This window comes from Tympanuchus pallidicinctus, unplaced genomic scaffold, assembly GCF_026119805.1.
Source record: "Tympanuchus pallidicinctus isolate F22 unplaced genomic scaffold, pur_lepc_1.0 scaffold3, whole genome shotgun sequence".
NCBI lineage: Eukaryota > Metazoa > Chordata > Aves > Galliformes > Phasianidae > Tympanuchus > Tympanuchus pallidicinctus.
The window spans coordinates 56,324,749-56,330,748 of NW_026294747.1; positions in this window are offsets into that span (position 1 = coordinate 56,324,749).

Sequence of the window (6,000 nt, forward strand, 5' to 3'; positions counted from 1 at the left end):
ACAGCCTCCTTGGGCAACCTGTGCCAGTGCCTCACCACCCTCTGGATGAAAAACTTCCTCCTTATATCCACCCTAAACCTCCCCTGTCTCACTTTAAAACCATTCCCCCTTCTCCCATCACTATCCAAGGTGCATCCTTTCCACGTGCCTTACTGAAACACAGAATTTCAGTGGCTGCAATGAACAAGAGGAGAGATTTGTTTATCTTGTCAGTCTCTTTGGCAAATAGGGTTGTAGCTGCTTGTACACGGCAAACAATCAATTGTTGTATAATTAGTTTCATTTTGCACCATTGGCATTAAAGTTCATTGGGTCTGAACTTCTTCTTCGTACTTCCCTGTTCATTAGAGCTTCATTCACATTCCTCACAGAACAGCTTAGTTTGCTTTTTACTTTTAATTAAAAAGGCAAACTTTTGGCATCTGCATGCACTGAAAATGCAAACAGTTCTTAATTAAAGTGAAATATAGTGCCAAAAATAAGCATAATTACTTGGGCAGCCCAGCGGTTAATAACGTACTTCAGTCTGTGTATACAAAACCACAAGAAATTGCAAAAAAAAAAAGAGCAGAGTTTAGTAGAAGGAACAAAATAGCCACAACAAATCAGTTCTATACAGTTCTAAAACCTTTATTTCCCTCGTTACAATTGTTCCTTTGAGAATCATATCCATTCTCCCACTGTAAAGTGAAATCTTGATAGTGTGTCTTCATATTCAGTGTTCCTAATAATCATGCAACAGCATATTTATCATTGCTTATTCATTCACATCTAATAGAGAACTTGGATACTGACTGTATTAGAGTGCTATATTACATTGCATTACAGCAATAATTATGTCTGTAATTTCAGCTGTAGTTGATGGATCCAAGTTGCAAAACTGAGATCCAGGAAAAAGTCCTTGGTAGATGGAGCCAGGGCTTCACTTGTTGCTGCAATTTAAACATCTCCTTTACATGTTAAAGACTGACTTGAACCTGGTTATCAAAAGCCTTCGGATAATTGCTCAGCTCCTTACATGGCAAAATCCTGATGGAAACTGCATTTCTGTGAGCCTCTAAATATGCAATTTCATTCTAGGATCTTCCATCTCCAAACTCAAATACAACACTAAAGAATCTGAGATTTTTCAAATGCTGTTAAGCAAACATTCCCCTTTCTGGTAAAGAATTCAGTATCCTGTGCAGCAGAGACCAATTTCTTCAGAGTGAAATTCTGAGAAACTTCACATTCTTTGCATGTGCTTTTTCCTCCAGATTAGGTCTTTTTAGGGATATTTGGTGATTAGAAGTTTTTAATTTGATCGCTAGCCAGTGTACATGAACATAACCCAGTAAAGCTAAACAGGTTTAATCCAAACCTGGAAAAGACTCTATTTCAAAGAGCTGAAATTCTCTCTGTAAGCCCCGAGTCCAGAACCCAGGCTGCTCTCAGGAGGGCTTCCAAACAGCCTTCAAGAATCAATGAACACTTGATGCTTTCCCAGGGTTTACTTCCAGGCATCTACTCCCTGTTGTGGTCTTGATGTTCAGCTGGGTGCCCCACTGATGTCCAGGGAACAGTGATGGGGTCACCAACTCTGGAGTATTTGAGAGCAGTGGAGTTTTGGCACTGAGAGACCAATCCAGCAGCAATTAATTATTTAATTGATAAGGACACAAAGGTCATAACTATGACTCTCAAAAGCAATTTACTAATTCTTCTGGTGCTGAAGGAAGCAAAATGGAGCAAGTGAACATTACCCACAGAGTTGTGCTTCTGCCCCACGTTTTGTTTTTTAACACCAATGGCTCTGCAGCTGCCTTTGGTCTCCTTATTTTAAAGCAAATAGAAAAGAACAGTAAAGGTCCCTGCATGAATATTGCCACTTGGCAGCTTGCAAAGTGGAAAAAAAATGTACAAGGACAAACTAAGCACCTCTGTCTGGCACAAAAGAAATAACATTCCACTAGAACGTTTAAAATATACTTTGCAATTCCACTGCTATGCAGTGTTTAGCTAAGCCTCTTACTACAAACACTTCAGCATTACGGGAGGCTGGTTGACAATTTAGCAGAACACAGAAATTGTCATCACCCCCAGTAAAAACGCGTGGTAAAATAACAACCTAAACATATATTACTGCTTAGCATAAGACAACCTGAGACATAAAAGGCCTCTCTAGCAGCACTACCTTCCCAGCTTTTAAAAGAGCCTCTAAAAATGCAATAAAGTATTTCAGATGGGAGACAGATTAAAAATATCTGCAGCACAGACACTCCAGTCCTGTAGTATATCTCAACAGGGATATTGCTAGGTTTTTTGGGTATCTTCCTCTAGATGAGTGGCATTTTCATTAGAGGGTCTGGAAACGCCCATGATTTTCTCCACTCTGAAACTCCTGCAGCTCTAAGAGAAACTGCAGTTTGGGCTTAGAGGTGACAATACCTCTCCTTCATCTTGCCTTTCCTTTCGCAATTACATTTTTCCCTTGGACCTAGGGAGAGGGCACACAACTCTGAGTTGCTCCCATTAATTTCTCCACGGAGTCGGTCAGCAGCACCAGGACATCGCGTCGCTCCTCGGGGCTCGCAAGCAGAGCAGCAAATCTGCTGATGGATGCACCTGCCTAATGCAGGCTGATAAATCTCCTGTCCTTCCACGTGTCCTGGCCCGGCCTGGGCAAACGCTCCGGCCAAAGGCTGTTATCAGCAGCAAGCAGGGAGGGAAAGAGAAAAGTCAGCATTGCCAAAGGGGCTGGAACCAGGAGAATGTGCTGCAAACAGAGGTAGAATCATAGACTCATAGAATCATAGAATTATCAAGGTTGGAAAAGATCTCCAAGATCATCCAGTCCAACCATCCTCCTACCACCAATATTTCCCCACTAAACCATATCTCTCAGTACCACATCTAAATGGCTCTTGAGCACCTCCAAAGAAGGTCAGGGTCCTGGACAAGTCACACCTGGTGCTGATCTGTCTGCATGTTTGCTGTTGTGCTCCCGTACCATAAGAGTCATGCTCAGCAATATAAGCATAGTGATGAGTGGAAAGTCTCATTCTGTTTCCTCTTGGTGAAAGATCACAAACTGGCAGTTCGCTCATGATGCAGCCCTAATGCAAAGATCAAAATCAAGCCCTTAGACCTTTGAAAATGCAAAGATCTTAGCAAGATCATTCCCAGCCCTTGTTGCTGCTGCTGTAATGCAGAGCTGCAAGGACTTTAATGTCTGTCTCAAATGTTGAAACTCTCTGGATCGAATGAATTGTGCCAAAAGGGATGTGTCACTTCTCATTGCTATTAATCAAAGGCTTCCTCTCACTTAGCATGTCTCTAAAATCTAATCTGATATCTATCTCACTCTTGAAAATTTCTTCTTTCATTAATTACACTGTTAGCCTAGGGAGGAGTTCAACTCCTAAGATTTTCACCATCTGACAGATCTGTGAGGCTCTTTCTGTAGATAGTGGAGAAATACCACAGATCACCCAAAAGCCAGCAAGAACCAGCAGAAATTAAAAACAGAAAAAAAAAAAAAAGAAGAAAAAAAAAGCCAAAGTCTCCTTTGTCCAAGCCATGGCTCTTACTCAAGATACCTCTGAATAAGTGAAGTCCAAGCTTCAGCCCTAAAGTGCAGACAGAATTTTCTCACCATGCCTGCGCATCCAAATCCTCCCTAAAATGTCAGCCTTCACGGTACTTTTATTTCATTTTCCACTTCAGTAATACTGCAAATGCCTTCACCAGGTCTTTTTATGACTAGTCCTTGCCATTTGCCACTTTATAAGATATTCACCACAGAATCACAGAACGGCCCGGGTTGGAACAAACCCCAAGAATCATGAAACTCCAACCCCCCTGTGCCATGCAGGGCCACCAACCTCCACATTTCACAGCAGCCCAGGCTGCCCAGGGCCCCATCCAACCTGGCCTTCAACACCTCCAGGGATGGACGGGGCATCACAGCCTCTCTGGGCAGCTGTTCCAGCACCTCACCACTCTCATAGCAAAGAACTTCCCCTGACATCCAACCTTAATCTTCCCTCCTCCAACTTCAAACCATTTCCCCTTGTCCTGCCATTATCTACCCTTCAACATAACTGTTTGCTTTTCAAAATCGATACGTAAGGTGAGTTGACAATTTATGATTTGTCACCTCCGCCATGTGGTGCGACCAAATATCTGTAGTGCTTTGAATCCAGTTCATACTGGGAGAGTTTGCATGGGCAGTGCAGAAGTAGGTAATATTGAAAAGACTCAGTGGCTGCAAAGCCTATTTACGTCACACTGAACTTCTCTATTTGCCATTTCTATAGATTTTCAACAAGAAAAACTTGCTAGGCTCCCTCTGGAACATGACCTCAAGGATCAAGCTGAATACAGTTCATTTAGTTGTGTGTTTGGGAATACTTTCATACCCTTTTCTATGACCCTAATCTCTTATCTGATGCATATAATGTACAATATTTATTAGGTAAGATAATATTCCCTTGAGATGGAATGGGAAAGGACAGGACATCCCTGGGCTACAGCATAACTACTTGCTTCAAGGACAGCTGAAAATGTTTTTGAAATACCACTACCAGCACAGTGAATGAAGAATATAAAACATTCTATTTAGAGATTGTGTCTCTCTTTGTATAGGTAAGGCTTGTGGAATCTGAATCTATATGGTGCTAGCCTAATTCGTAATATGCCTTTATCCCCAGTTTGGCCTTCTTGCAAATAATGTTATTATTAAAAAGTAATAAAAGACACAAACTTTCCATTCTGCTATTTGGAGCTGAAAGTATTTCGTATTTTGCTGACTCCTGCAATACGCAGAGGTGAAAGTACAGGAAAAACACTGGAGAGGCAGTGGTTTGGGAGACAAGGTCAGCCCAGGTTTAAGCAGTTCATGTTCTGCCTTTTTAAAGACTCCTGTTCAAACCTCAGTAACGCACAAGCCCCTGTTTGTTGAACACATTTTCAGTTGACTCTTTTGTAGACAACTCTGTGTGTCACAAAGCCATTGATCTTGGGTATTCTTTACTCGGCAAATTCCTGAGATTGCTACCTCTACAGCGAAGTTAATTAGGATTGAGTTATCAGTAAACGTGGTGACCTTGAAGTGTTTCTGAGCACAAAAGCCCGGAATAAGGAAGCACAGAGTGTACTGTGTAATCACAGCTCTGCCTGGTGCTAACATTTACCCAACAGCAGTCACATAACTGTACTTTGGGAGTAAAAAGAAGGATGCTTTTGAGGTTAGTTCTCTTCTTATATTTCTTTGCAGCAAAGGATAATTGTGACATATGTTCAATGCACATCCTGTGTGTACAACATGACCTAGTCCTTAAAAAGTGCAATTTGGATCTGAATTCATAGAATCCTAGAATGGCCTGGGTTGCAAAGGAGCACAGCGCTCATCCAGCTCCAACCCCTGCTGTGTGCAGGTCGCCAACCAGCAGCCCAGGCTGCCCAGAGCCACATCCAGCCTGGCCTTGAATGCCTGCAGGGATGGGGCATCCACAGCCTCCTTGGGCAACCTGTGCCAGTGCCTCACCAATAGAAATCAGAGATCTGGTGTAGACCAGAGTGATGTTTTAGTATTAAGTCTTATTGCTGGGCCTCCTTTTGCTTACTGCAGTCTTCTTGAGATGTTTTGTCAGGTGCTTTCAATAAAGGTCAATATCAAGGCCACGGATAGCCTGTTTTTATCCCATGATCATGGCCTTGCCACTTTTGTAGATGGGGTTTGTCTCCCTTGAGCAGGAAGGAGGGGGATGGGGAAGGCTTGTAACACATTACTGGCTTTGGAAGAGAAATCTGGGCTGAGAGGCACTGGCCAGAAACATGCACCCAAAGGCACCCTGAGCACCAAGCCCTGTGCCACTCCCTGATGCTTTCAGCTGTAGACTGGGCAGACGCTCATGTTCACTCTTACAAATAACATAGCTTCTAAAAGCAAAGCAGATAAAGAGAAGAAAAATATGTCTCACATATATCCTAAACGTAGATGTTATTGTATAATTTGGT